Source organism: Triturus cristatus, chromosome 5_1 (assembly GCF_964204655.1).
Source record: "Triturus cristatus chromosome 5_1, aTriCri1.1, whole genome shotgun sequence".
Lineage (NCBI taxonomy): Eukaryota > Metazoa > Chordata > Amphibia > Caudata > Salamandridae > Triturus > Triturus cristatus.
Genome location: NC_140587.1, coordinates 937,609,286 through 937,625,337, shown reverse-complemented (window position 1 = coordinate 937,625,337; position 16,052 = coordinate 937,609,286).

Here is a 16,052-nt window from a genome sequence, read left to right as displayed (position 1 = left end):
GCATGCTTAGTGAATAGTTATATTTTTGTATATTATTTACTCAAATTAACAACTTATATTTCCCTATACTGATCCGCCACTAATCCTTTGGTTTTCGGAGTAGCGTGCTACTCGCCGAAAGTGCTTCAACGCCTCATCAGGGTAGTAAGTTCTATATATATATACAATTATAATTATTGGTTTGCTTCACACTGGAGTCAGCAAATGCTCCCATTATCCATTGTAATGGTATTCAATCTATCAAAGATGAAATCCTGGGTTGGCCTTGCTGGGTTACAGATTCATTGGCAGCTCATACTAGCAGTCGATAGCGATGACAAATGATTTCCTCCCCTTCTAACTCTGGTTGACTCTTGTAGTTAAGGTGGTTTTCTTTATTACTTAACTTAGATATGATATCCTTGGTAAACAGCATTTTTAATGCCTGTTTACTTGCTCCGCTTTAAATAAAACAGACAAAAGGTGGCTTAAGCACTGTACTAGTAGGCAGCAATACATGACTTGTTGGACTTATCACATGACATTGTAAACAAGTGAGTTCCTTGCAAGTGCTCATTTGTGATTGTTGGGCGAGTAGCAGTCCTGCAATGTGTTTACTGCAGTTCTTTTATTTCTGCATACAAACACAGTCCTATTGCTTCAGTATTGTATGTGACAGCAGAGAGTGTGGCACTTGATGCCCAAACTACCTTGTTGTGATGTATACATTAATTTGGTCCTTATCAGGTCCACCTGGCATCTACTGTAGTCATCTGGGCAGGACTATTCAAGGAAAACTGGGCGCCATCTTTGAAGATAGACTGGCTTTCTTCAAAACATTGTGACAATCTTTCGCATAATGATGACCTAGCCACAATGCTGCCTAATCTTGGCTTGTTTCCATGTAAACATAACTAAATCACCAGATAATGATGATGGGTTATGACTAGTTTATGTGAAAATTAAGCAGTAACACGAACCATTTTATCTTTTCCAAATAATCTTTATTAGCACTCTCCCTGTCCTAGTAAAAGCTGTGCCCACCCACTCGGGAAAATGTACGGCTGTATTCACGCCAGACCGCTTTCAAAGACCACCAGCCGCCACTGACCAATATGTAATAAACCGTCCAATATACCAGGTAATATAAATAGAAAATAATCTTGTGCACCCACATGTTTTTGCAGAAATGTTAAGATAGATGGCATTTTTTAAACTAAATGCATGGGGAGTGGCTAAGAGGTAACAGCAACGCCAGTTCTAAGGTTGTAGAATCAGCCCCCTGCATTGCTTGTATAAAATGTTCGGCTTCTTTGCTGAATACATCTTCAGCCAGTCTACCTGTGACAGGAGGATGAAGTATCATATAGTTAAAGGAGATCAGTGGAGTACTAGTGACATAGGTTAGCTCTCTACCATGTCTGTGAGTCTTTTGGGATGAATAAGAATGAAGTCCTCTTTTATACCCAAATAATCCATAGGCATTTCAACTTCCCTTTGTGGGGATTTGTTGGAAGACACTTTGTTACCCTCACTGTAGTGTTGATGGTGTCAGTTTCCTAGTCTGTGGTCTGTCCTAAAGCATTACCAGATCTTCTTATTTTTAAACTCTGTTTATTAAAGTGTGTCCATTGTACAGTAAATGCAATAGTTGAGTCAATCGTACAGTTCACACTTTTAGCAAAGCAGACAATAGCATGAACATAATAACGTTAGTCAGTACATGCTGAGTCATCACGTATTGAAGAGATCTTGATCCCCCACCTGTGGAACATAGAGATCAAAAGAAAAAAATAAGCAATCCCTCAGGTGACAGCCATCTGGTGGAAATACAACATGGATCGTCACCCGCCCATACATAAATATGCTTACCCGTCACTACTCTCCTGCCAAACACCTCTCCACATGCCTCCTTCACTACTCATTTGCCCCCTTTGCTCCTGGCGCCACCTCAGGAAGTCACTGGCCTGCTTTTGAACTTCTCCTCTACATCGCCACACCACCTTATTCACTACCCACCTGGTCCTACCTCAGTCACTACTGATTTGTCCCTCATACGTCCCTACCCCATCTAACACTACCCAACTGACGGCTACACATCTGCCCGCATCACAGTCCCTGCTCACATCCACACCTCAGTCAACACCTCATTTACAAACCACCTATACCTCTCATTCGACCTTAGCCCGTACTAGCCAGCCCCACTTGCCACCACCCACGTTCTCCCACCTTTTCCCACATCAAACCAAATTTGCAGGTCAGGAAGGGCTTTCTGACATGCAAAAGTTCATGGCCAAATACTATGGGAAATATTTACTTGGAAGAGGCAAAGCACGGCGTTAGCCACCTAGGCTTAACGCGACACTCCGCCACTTCCAAAACGCAGCGCTGCAACTAATTTACAAGGATACGGTGCAGCCCTGCATTTCCCACTGCACTGGCGCTAATTTTAGCTGCCTAGTGCCAACGCAGACACCCACCATAGTGGAAGGGTGCCTGCGTTGTAGGGGAAGATTGTTTATGTGCAGGAAGGTGTCTGTTCCCGCACATAAACAATCTGAAATGGCATTTTGAAACTTCTATGTGTACTGCTTAATGCAGAACACATAGAAGTTGCACAACGTCCTCTTTTATTAATTGATTGTTTAAATGCAGGAAGGGTCACCTTCCTGCACATAAACAATCAATGGCCTTTTGCTGTTTCTATGTGTGCTGCACAACGCATGAAACATTTCTCCTCGTGGCGCCTGTTTAAGACCAGGTTTCCCCTGGTCTTAATTTTGGCACTGCCCTATATTTATGCCGCCCTTGTAAATATGGGGCAGTCCTTGTAAATATGGGGCAGCGTCAAATCCATTGCCCGCACCTTTCACGCTAAGCATAGCGTGAAAGGGGGCCTTATTTACAAGGCAGCGTTAAGCCACATTAAGTGGCTTAATGTACCTTGTAAATAAGGCGAAGCCCATATTGTCACACGAACATCACTAAAAGGGATGTTCCTGTGGCAATAGGGGCCTGTAAATATGCCCCTAAAACTAAAAGTGACGTTCCTATGGCAGTAGGGACTTGTAAATATGCCGACTTGTGTAAATATGCCTCTATATTTCGCCTTCGTAAACTCTTTGATTTTGAGAAGAATAAAAATCTTAGGGTTTGCGGCCACCAGGTGGCTTCGTACATGTGCCCATGTTACCTTTCTCTTTATTAACGCCATAGAAACAACACAAAAGCATTATGCCAAAGAAACGTTTCAACAGACTTACATTAAATCCTCGGTCAGTTGGAGGTATAATGTCATTCACATAAAAAAAAATTTTTAAATGAAAAAGTTGAGAATCCTCAGCAATGGCTTAATATTTTTTTTCTGTGTTTTGGAAGTGTGAATTTGGAACTGTAAATGTTATGCCACACTGCCACTCAGTGGCCAGAAAGATTACGTGGCCAATTCAAGCTTCAAATTCAGACCAGCTTCTCAGTTTATTAAATGAAGCTTCAGAGATGCAGCAACTGTAACACTAATCTTCGGTGCACTGTAAGAAATGGTGAGACACTGCACGGCAGTAACCGGCGCTGTTTTCACAGGACCAAATGTATCAACCTGTTGTCGATCAATTACACCAGCCTCACAGTGTATCAGGGTACCCCAAAGCTGCATTACCCCTCGATGTTATTACGACTATGGCCATGATTCCAAGTGGGCTGGAAATATGTGAGGAGTTTATCGAACAAAGTAAATACTTAAAGAATAGTGCGCAAATATTCTTCTGGAAAATAAGGAATTACATTCAAAATGTGGGGCTTTGTTTGTGAGGCCTTGCGACAGTTCTGTGCTTCCGTTGCGTCACCTTTTGTGACACATCAGCGGCGTAAAACATGCCTCTTGTTGCACCCTATTTACAAAGTGACGCATCTAAGCAGATGCGTCACTTTGTAAACCCCTGCGCTACATTATTCCTGCGTCAGGTATAATGTATGCAGGGTGGGCGTTCCCACGTAAGTAAGCCTCGTAGAAGTGACGCAGTGAAATCTACGAGACTTCAGTGCGCCACTTTTAGGGTGCAAATCCGTCAATATCTTAAGCTTGCCTCACAATGAGCGTAAGACTGACGCAGGCCCTTTCACATGGGGCTTGCCTGGCAAACTCTCTCTACCTGCACTGGAACAGAGCAACATTTTCGGAAGTTCAGGACAGAGTTTAAACTTCTTACTTTCAATTCGCCTGTTGCATGTAATTACATCGGAAACAGTCAAAAATTAGCTTAAATCAAACACAATATAATATGGATGCCCCAACATCATCGACATAAACTCTAGAAAACAATACTTCTCCCTCACCTCCTGACAATGTAATTAATCTTTACTGTCTCCATCTGTCACATACACTTTTGAAGTAGCTCTCTAATGGAATGAGTTTGAGATAAAAACAGTACAATAAAATTAGCTAAAACAAATACATGAACGGCTTCATGGCACAGCAAATTTCCATACTATTGTTCTACAGGCGTGGCTATAGGTACTACATTACCCCTATTATTCGTGTTAGCACACTCCAATCCATGTAGGCTGGCTGCAATTCCCATAGTTGGGTTGCATAGGGAGAGTTCATTTTTCGGTCTCACCAATAGACAACTTTTAGATTCTGTTGTTAAAAAACATTCCTTGGACAACACAAATACAATGAGCTTTGGATCAGCCCACGACTACACTCATTTTAGCATCCTTTAGGTGTTTCTTATGCAGCGGCTTTCTTTCCTCTTCTTGTGTTTGTTCCTCTCCTGGAGCATAGCTTCCTCACCTTCCTTTAGATTGGACAACTAATATCCATTTAAAGCTTACATTCGGGGAACAACTTGTTTCTTCAGCACTCCATGTAAGTCCATGTTTTCCTGTTCTCTACCCTGTATGCTGTTACCCCACTGAATCCCCCACTCACCCACTCTCTGTTTTTAGGTCTCGCGAGCCAAAGGCTCGAAGAGACATTTTATAACTGGGCTTTTCAAAGTGCTGCCGTGGCCTAAAGCTACAGTGCACGTGAACGTGCACGCGCGCAGCCGCCAATCACTGCTGCGCGCGCACCACTCGCGTGCTTGCCACACAGCGCTCCCGTCCAAGCGATCGCGATCACTTTCGCTTTGATCGCGATCGCTATTACTTTCGTTTTCGGCAGCGCGGCCGAATGCTTGTTTTTCATGACTGCAAAACGTTTCTGCTTATTACACAGCATGGCACACGCTTTTCTTCATTTCTGCATGGTGCCGCTTTCAACTTAAATTTAAGGAGTGGCATAGTAGTGCACCTTTATCTTTTCTCTACTACCCCACTTTCAATTGAAATATAAGGAGTGGCAGAGGTGAGCGCCACGCTATAACACATGGCATGGCCTTGTGCCTTTATTTGTGAACGGCACTGCTTTGACTTTAAGCGCGCGCCTACATTTGTGTATGAATTGTGCCGCTTTCTTCCACAAACCTCTACAGTGTATTTTAATTTCTTTATTTCAGACTGGCAAACTAATTTATTGCCTTTCCGAATGTGTTCAGTCGACAGCTGGTTCTTTTCCCGTCACCAATTCGCCCCCCTCCCCTCCCGCTGTTCACTGTTGATTGAACTTGCTTTCCTGCCCCAGCCTTTCATCTCCCACCCCTCATCCATCTTCGAACATTTCCCTTGCTCCTGAGTGCCGCTCACTTGTTTTGGTTGGTGTCTCTTGAAGTTTGTGTCTGAAGTTTCTGAACAAATACATAGGTCTCCTGCTCGATAGAACTTTCTGCATCTCTGGCTAGCCGGCAATCTTCATACCTGGCTTGTTAATGTGATGGTAAGCTGTTCCTTCGCTCCATTACATCCATTTGATATTTCTTTAATTGCTCACTGCCGCTCTTTTTACTCAGAGTGTGTTTAGGGGATATCGTATCTGTCGTTCTCATCCACTTTTCTTTCTTCGAATTCGCAGGGGTGCATAGATATGCCTGGGGAACGAGTACACTTCATTCAGGCGGCGGGTGCTCTCTACCGTAATGTCCAAGGCTGTAAAGTATCAGGCGGCATGTGTCCTCTGCTATGCAGTACTGTCTAAGACTGCAAAGTATCTGTGTGCGTTTTGTTTAATATTAGCTCACTTTCCTATCTTTGGTCCTTAATTTTAATATTGCTTACCCACTGTTCCTGTTTCAATGATTGCGTGGGCGCTGAACTGAAATACTTGCGAGGGGTGCCCCTTTGTAAACATCTCGGTGAATACTAAAGGAAGATTGCATCCGTTCAATATGTTGTGAAACAGCTCATCATGGAGCAGATTTACAAGCCCCTTGCGCCACTTTTGTGTCACTATTCCCATGTTAAAAGTGACGCAAAAGTGGCACAAGGGGCTTGTAAATCTGCCCCCATGTGTTTAAGTCCTGCATGCTTGTTTTTTGTGGTTGCTTAACAGATGATCAACTCAAGTTTAAGTCAGAGTTTTGTCAGGAAGAAGGGGTAATTGTGCACTTTCTCTGCTACAAAACTGGATGACATGGCTTGAGCAGCAGCAATCTGCTTTGGACTTAGGTCCTAGCAATAGCATTTTTGATCAATTATTCCACATTACAGTGGCGCATTCTTATGTTCTCAGCATGTTTTATGGTTATTCCTCCTGAGATTTTTGGTTGTGGTTCAAGACCTATTTATTTCGTGCGAGCAGCTGCTATGATGATGCTTTAGGTACCCCCAGCCACTTCGTCACGATCGCTCCGTCTCCAGAATTCTTTGTGCAGCCATTTTCATGTAGGGGGAGGAACCCTCTTGCAGTCCAAACACTTCCTTCAGTGACATGCACCCCCTTCCTCTGACATTCTAACTCTGCAGTGACAAGCCTTTTCCATTCGGGGCTCAGCAGGAGCTTACATTTTACTGATACTCTTGAATAACATAGCGAGTATTGAGCCAAAGCTGGGCTCTGGGGAAAGCAATAAGGCACTTCTCCCTTAGTCAGAGCCTCCCTCTCGTTTATTTCCATCAACCTTTTTCCTTTGTCCTACCCCTCTTCATCCTCTATTCACTGCACCCTCCCCTGCCTCCTAATGATTCCATCAAAACCTGTTTCATCTGCCCTCTTTCAACTTTTCGTTTTTTTCTTTCTTCTGCCTACTACTGACATCATCTACCGCCTTCCTCTCTTTTTCTCACTCATTCCCTCTAACCCTTTGCCTGGTCCTTCATCCACCACAATGTACCTCCTTCTCTCCTACCATCTTCCTCTTCACTTTTTCGTCCTCTCCTCTTGTATTTAAAACAAACATTTGCAATGCAATAGGTCTCGCAGTTATACGAGTTTGAGCTATTGGCATTATAAATGACAGTGCCTTTTATATGTTTTAAAAAAACCAAACTTAAATAAAAAGCATTGTCATTTATATTGCCAATAGCTCAAACTCCTATAAATGCGAGACCTATTGCATTGCAAATGCTTGTTCACACTTCTTCCCCTCCTCTCACCCATAACTTACCCCATGCCTCTCGGTTTTAGCTGTTCTTTTTTAATGTTTCCAATTCCCAACCAGCTCCTCTTTTGCTCCCCCTTGCTTGAACCACTCATTGGCGTTTACAACCAGCCCATCTCATCCTGTGCATACAACATGTAAAGCGCTGTTATACCTTTGGGTCTAGCAAGTACTATACAAGACTCAAAATAAATGAAGAAATACCAATAGTTGTATCATTGCCCCGCCTTCTCCCTGACTCGTTCTTTAAGTACGCTGGGATAGCTAATTCTAAAAAATAAACTTTGGAGTACTTTTTAGACCTTTTTAATTTGCTGCTCAAAGATGGGTGTCCTCCATCTTGGTATGGGAAATAAAAGAAAATGTTCAGCAAGTTATTATACGTGCACACACATCATGGTGATGTTCTGGGTGTCATAGCATCACAACCCATGTGGACATTTATGCCTATGCCTCATTATACTGGGTTATTGTTTTGCTGGTGTGGAACAGCATCGGTAAACAATATTTTTTGTTTCTGTTTTCACAGGTGTGGAACAGAGCTCACACAGCCTTACAAAGGTACAAGTTCAAAACAACAGCAACTTGTGATACAAACAGTATTGTATACATGTTGAAATGCCCATGTCGGCTAGTTTATGTTGGAAAAATGAGAAGGAAAATAAAAGGCCCGTTCGCACAAGACCTCACCACTCAGACAACGATTCAACATGAAGAGATACCAGCCCCACTCTTTGCATCACAGCGTAAACCACCACAGGGACCGCCAACTGAAGCTCCAGCAAAGCCCGCCTGTGATGCCTGGCCTCCTCTTTACACTATGTCAGAAGCCTCACATGACACTGCCTGCCCCTCGAGGCCCCTCCAATGCGAGCGGGATGCCTGGCAAGGACTTTGAGAAGGCAAACCTCAGCAGGCATAACCTGGCCACTGTAGCTGACCTGCACCCCATCGCTGTCAGTCTGAAAGTGTGACTTTCCGACCGCTGGGTCCCCCCCGCCATTGTAATGTGGCGGAGGGGCGAATGGTAGGCGGGCGGTGGATTTTGGCGGGTGGATCGCCACCGCCATGCGAGCAGTGGCGATCCGCCCGCCATTATAATCGGCCCCAAGGACTGCAGTTGCTGCTTGACCAGGGCTCACACCCTAGTCAACAATTAACCCATATGTCTCAAACAATTGACACATTGGATTAAAAAAACAATCAAAAGCAGGATTGGTATGACTACCATTTCTATTCCCCCCCCCCAAAGAAAACCCTCACTGCCAATCAAAATTTTCTATTTTTTAAATTGTCAGTACAACTGTACTGCCATGGAACCAACAGTTCAGATATCACTATAAATTAAATGTGAGTTTCTCAAAAACGACTGAACGAATTTACACCAAATAATGAAAAGCATGTTTTCTGAGTAAAGATCTTAATTTCGTCCAAATTTGGAGTAATTCTGTTCAGCCGTATGTTCTGTATTGCTTGCCAAAATGTCCTAGATAAATTATCATGGGAAAACCATGTTTTAGGACTCCATCCACCCTCTTTTCCTCACCCTAGCTTGACAGAATACCCCAAATCTTCCCAGGAAGGGGCTTATGTGGATGAAACTTTTTTTCAGATATTTTTATTAATTTTCATCAAATTGTACCAAAGTTATTAGCAAGACAAAAACGCTCTTCCCATGAAATCTCTGACCTAACTATGACTACACAGTGTTGATCACCACTAAAAAAACTTTAAAAATGAAAAAAAACACTAAAGTTCACCAGTCATATTTTAGTGAACTAACTATAACTTGTGCCCCCATCGTGCACTGCGTTTTGATCTCACATATTACAAACACACAAATATTTACTTATACCGTCTTTCACCTACTAGCTAGAGTGCTATATGTGTTCGAAATAAGAACAGTAAAAGTTAAGCGAGATGTTTGTGGAGAACTAGGTTTGGTGGCACCACCATTTACATCCACCATTAAGCTAATGAATACAGTGATTGCAATCAGAGTTTTAAACAATATATACAAATATAAACATAATATGCAAAAACTAGCAAACACTCTCCACTGTGCCACATACATTACAAAATGGTAAAAAGTAATAACAGACAAGTGCACCTTGACCAAAGTACAAGCCTGGCATCAGGAATGCAGCACTCTTTGATGTCTCTTGCCTGCTCTTCCTTTCACTCTCTCTCTCACTCTTGTTGCCTGTTTGCCCGTTTCTCTACTTACACTCTCTCTCACCCCTTGTTGCCTATTTGCTCATCTTTCCATTTTTCGTTACTCCTTTGACTCTCTCCTTCATTGCCATTATCCCTCTGCTCCTTCTTGATCTCTCTACTCTCCCCCGGTACTTTCCAGTCTCCCCCTCCCGTGATTTCTTCCTCATGTGCCTTCTCCAGGGCATCTGCGTCCCGCCCCTCCCTGCCTAGACCCACCCCCATGCCCCCCCCAGGTTCACAGCAGGCACACCCCTTGCACCCTGCTGGCACACCAAAGCCAAGCCTGTTTGTGCCCCTCCATGTCTGGTATCACGCCCAGCACCACTGACTGTGGTCTATATGTTGCCTTGATTCTGTTAGACCTCTTGGCGGCGTTTGATACGTTCTCACACAATGTTTTTCTCCAACGTCTTAGAACGACTGGGGGGAATGGAACAGCTCTGATGTGGTTCAGCTCTTTTTTGAACCTCAGAGAATGGGCAGTTTCAATGAAGCCTCATTATTCAAATGCAAAGACATTCAAATGTGGAGTTCCACAGGGATCAGCATTAAGCCTCACTATTTTAACATTTATATGTCTCCTATCACTTTTTTAGTGGAATCTTACGGCATTAAAATGGTCTCATATGCGGACAATACGCAGTTATTGCTCTACTATGAAGGCGCCTCCTCCTCAGCTATGGAACCCTTTTCAATATGCATAAAGGCAGTTATGAAGTGACTGAGAGACAATAACCTACAATGTACCTAGACAATACAGAAAAACTGCTATTTGGTTCTAACCCACTACCAGTATGGACAGGATGCTGGGCAAGAGACTGCCCCTCTTACGCAAATGGCAAGGAACCGGAAGGACTTTTTGATGGTCATCTCTTTTTTAAAGCTCAGATTTCCTCTGTCATGAAATCTTGCTTCTGGATACTAAAAACGCTCAAATAAATTCTTCGACCTTCTCCCCTGGGAAGTTTGGAAAATAGTGGTACAAGTGCTGATTCTATTCAGGTTGGACTATTCTAATGCTCTCTATTCAGGTCTACCGGAGTATCTAATACATCCGCTCCAAGTGGTACAGAACTGCGTATTCTGCCTTCTATTTAAACTCATGAGGTGGTCCTTTGTTTCTCTGTACTGAAAACAGCTGCACTGGTTGCCGGTGAGCAAAAGAATCACATTTAAAGCTCTGATAATTGCATACCGACCCTTCCATTAAGTTGGATCTAAATATCTCTACACCAGGAACAGAGAATATTGCCCTCGAATGGCCGTGCACTTATGGGATGCACATCTGTTAGTGATATCACACGTTAATAGAAAGAGACAATGCAGCTCCTCCTTCTCTGCTCAAGTCGCGTTGTTCTGGAATCAACTCCCTTTACAACCAAGTAAATGCCAGATGAAACTTCCTTCCAGAAGCTGCTAAAACGTATGTGTTTAGCCTATAATATGGTGTACCAAACCTGTATTTGTCTTAGCGCTAGGACACTCTTGAGTAGCAGCATAATCTACAAATATAGCCATTCATTCAATCATTCATTTTGTATGAACACCGTCGCTACACATCCTTCCTACTGCAAGCACTCAACACTTGACGCTGCCACGATAGCTGCCGCTGTGTCAAACCTCATTCAATGGTAGGACCTTTCTCATGCACTAACTGCCACTTCTCCTGCATCAGCAATCCTACCACACCCACCACACATTCCTCTTCCTGCCTAACATGCATGCTACTCAACACTAGATCTTTCTGCAAGTGCACCACCGAGGTCAGAGGTATCATCGACATGCACTCCCTGATATTCTCCTTCTCACCAAAACCTGGCAAAACCCTTCATCCACCCCCGCCATTGCAATGGCCATCCCATCAGGATTCAAGATCCCCTGCCATGACAGTCCCAACAAACCAGTAGGAGGCCTCGCCATCATCCACAAGGATTCTATCACCTACACCGCCTCCACTAACAAGAAAACACCATTCATGGAGCACATGCATGTTCTACTACAAGCCAGCAACCACACCACCATCAAAGGTACCCTTGTATACTGAACCCCCCGGACCATTCTCGATGTTCAGCAACCTCTTCACTGACTTCATCGCTCCCATTACCATCAGCTCAATCAACTTCACCTTACCCGGCAACTTTAACTTCTATCTTGATGACCTAACAGATACCAACTCCACTGCCTTACTCAAGAGCATCAACAACCTCAGACTAACCCTGTTCGTCCAAGCCATACCCACAACCCACCCTTGATCCTTCTTCACAGCCAGCAACAAGGGTATATTCAGCCACCTCACCTCCCTCACATAGCCTGACCACTCCATCGTTCACTTCTACATCAACACACCCCAACTCCCTGCACCAAATCAAACTAGCAACCTGAGACACAGCTAGATCAAGATAGCGGAAGCAGACGAGCCAACACCCTCTGAGTCAACCAATCAGATCTCATCGGAGACCTTCAGACCAACATAGGAACCTTCAACAACTGAGTCACATGCTGTGCGGACATCCTAGCCCTCCTGAAGGATATCAGACAATCAAGAACCAGTGCACGAGACAGCTGGTACACTGAAGACCTAAAATAAGAGATTTCAAATGTTATTGAAAACAGCTGAAGAGGAGATAGAGAACTAGCTCAGACATCAATGCAAGAAACACCTACAAATTTGTGCTTTGAAAATCACACACCTAAATCAAAGAGGCCAGAAAAGCATCCCTTGCACTGAGACTAGAAACCAGCTCCAACTACAAAGAGCTCTTCAACATTGGCACAAAATTCTCCAACCCCTCAGCAGACACCATCACCCCATCACAGAACCTCTGCAGCAAACTTTCTGACTCCTTTCACATCAAAATTCTAAGGATATACACCAACTTCGACTCCCAACACCTCATCAACCAGCTGATCACCACCACCAAGTCTGACCACCAGCTAACAAACTATAACCCCTTCATTCCAGAAGACGTCGCCAAAATCATGAAGAAAAATCCACTCAGGAGACCCCAATTACCCGTGCTACCACCATATCTACAGCCTATGAGAAACCCTGATCAGCTCCAACCTCACCACCACCACCATCATCAACACCACCATCCACAGTGGAACCTTTCCAGATAAAGGAAACATGCAGAGGTCACAGCTCTGCTGAAGAAACCTTCGACAGACCATAAAGAACTCAGCAACCATAGATCCAGCTTGGTCCTGCCATTCCCATCCAAAGGCATGGAGAAAGCAATCAACAAGCAACTCTCCAACTGTCTAAAATGGCACCATATCTTAGACATCACTCAGTCAGATTTCCGCAGCAACCAGAGCACAGAAACCACCCTCATCGCAGTAACAGATGTCATCCGGACCATTATGGACAAAGGAGAACTGGCATCTCTCATCCTGCTCTACCCCCTTCACGGCCTTCAACACCATCTCCCATGGCACCCTCGTATCAACACTCCACAACCCCAGAATACAAGGACCCATCTTGAGATGGCTTGCCTCCTTCCTCTCTGACAGAACCCAATGTGTCATACTCCCGCCGTACACCTCAGAACCCAAGAACTACATCTGCAAAGTCCCCCAAGGATTATCCTGAGCCCTACCCTCTTCAACGTCTACATGACACTACTCACCCACCTAGTAAGATCCCACAGAATCAATATTGTGTCCTATGCAGATGACACTAAGCTCATCCTCTCCCTCAGAGATAACAACAACACCACCAGGACCAAATTCCCAACCTGCATGTCAAGCATGGGAAACTGGATGAAACAAATCTGCCTAAAACTCAACACCGACAAAAACAGAAGTCCTGATTTTCAGGAAAATGAGCTCTTTGTGGGACTTCTGATGGCAACTGAACTGGAACCCATGACCACTCTCACGGAGCACGTCAGAAACCTTGGAATTATCTTGGACAAAAAAAAACAAGATGACCTAACGGGTGAACGCTGTAACCTCTTCCTGCTTCCTTATCCTACGTATGATCTGCAAGATAGTCAAATGGCTCCACGCAAACACCAGATGCAAAGTTATCCAGGCCCTCATCACCAGCAGACTGGACTACAGCAACACATTCTATGCCAGCATCTCGAACCAACTCTTACAAAAACTCCAGACTTCTCAGAACGCCGCCGACAGATTCATGCTCGACATCCCCTGCACCGCACACACCAGAGCCCCACCTCAGAGAGCTACACTGGCTATCCAACCAGAATCACCCACACCTACAGAGTCCTCTACAACGCCAGACCTACCTACCTTAAACACTGCCTTAACTTCCCCATCCAACTAGGTAACTGTGTCAGCCGCACTCTGCCTCGTGCAGATACCATGCATCAGCCGAAGCAAAACAGGAGCATGCTCTTTTTCCCACATCTCTGCCAAAACCTGGAACAACCTTCCCCATCACATCAGGACCTACCCATCTCTTCTCAAATTACACAAGAAACTGAAGACCTGGCAGTTAAACTAGAAGCTTTGATTGGCCTACACATCTGCTCTAGTGCATGGAGACCCCCATGAGTGATAAGTGCACTATGCACATCTTCATAACGTATATACAGCGATTAGTATCCTCTACCTATGGAGATAGTACATAGTTGTGCACAAAGGGAGACATACCTCATATAGTCGGGGCCACTGAAATTATGCGGCAGGAGGAGGCCAAATTATGCAACAGCGTTGAGTAAATTATGCAGCAAGAAAAGGCTAATTTTGCAACATATTTTGGCACATTTTTAATAGTAATACTTCCTTAATTTATACTTTTTACACATGTTAACACTGTCTGAGCATTGGGGGCACCTCATTAGTACCAGGTTATTTTCCAAATATAGCAACAAGCAACAAAAAGATAACCAGTCAACCTCTGCAAAAGGCCTTCCACTGTGCGGCAACACGTGCACTGCATTGCTAGTAACTTTTGAACTGTTTGTGCTAGAAACAAAAACGTGTTTTAGTTCAGATCTGCATATTATGCAGCAGATGATGGATTATGTGGCAAATGCAGATAATATATAATTATGCGCAACTCGCAGCAGCCGCACAATCGCATAATTCCAGTGGCCCTGCATATAGTCGGGACAAGACGGCCGCAGCGTGAATGCCTTCTCAGAGGATTACGTTGGTATCAAGTGATGGAAAGGAGCCATTATTTTAGTTTAGCCTTTAGGACTGAATGCGGTGTTGGCGGGCTGGACCTGACAGGGACTCACTGTGGGTGCTTGAGTCCGGTGGGAGACCTGATTTCATGGCACGGATCCCCCTGCCCTGAGCGTCCTCCCCTTTCCACAGATGGAGCCCAGCATGAGTTCAAGATCAGCCCGGGGATCCAGCTTGCTGCCTTCACCCACCAGCACCCGGCCTTCTACCCCTATTGCCATCACCACCTCAGGGATCCCTCTGGGCCCAAGACCACCGCCCATGAGTGCAACAGCACCTGAAGGCCTGGCTGAACGACGGCAAAAAGTTTATGCTCTGTAAATATGTAATATATAATTGTCCAACACTAATCGCTTCTTAAAATGTAATCTTGAGTGAGTTTGCATCTTGTATATATGTTACTTTAACCACCACTAGTATCAGTAGTGGACTTTTGTGCTTACTATCATTCTAATGTGAATTTAGAGTTTATCTGTTTGTATCTGTTCCTTGAGTGAATTTGCAACTTGTATATCCACAACTCTAACCACTAGTATCTGTAGTAGACTTTTATACTTACCACCATTCTTATGTGAATTTAGAGTTTTTCTATTTGTATCTTTTAGGTAACTCATGTACTCTGAACTCCTTATGTAATGTAACTGGGTCCTTTTGTAAAGCGCTCTGACACCTTCGGGTATAGTTTGCCCTATATAAAATCGCAATAAATAAAAAATAAAATAAAATGCTTGGCGTGATTGAATGAAATGCCATGACATGTAAAACATCAATTAACAGGGTTAGAATGTATACAAATTGACAGGGTTTGTTGACTGACATTGCGAGTAGAACCTGTTGAGGTAATTGAAAGAAACTTGCCGCATTCAGTCGCGTTCGGAAGGTATTCGATACTTGCATAAAATACGTCAAGGTGCAAAAAAACACGAAATGGATTACTTTGGTGCAATAATTCAAAGTAACACCAAAGGCGTAAATCAATTATTTTTTTTACTTATGCCTGTGGCACATTGGCTGTGAAGGCCAGTGAGGCACGATATTTAAATCTAACACAGACAGTGATTGTAAACAACTATCATCACATGCCCAGGAGGTATCAGAAAACCTCTGTGGTACTACCACATCAATACACATGGTTACATGGACATATAACCAAATTTCAATTCTTGCCTACGTCAAACACAGGCGAATCTGTGCGTATAGAATGTGTAAAACAACAAG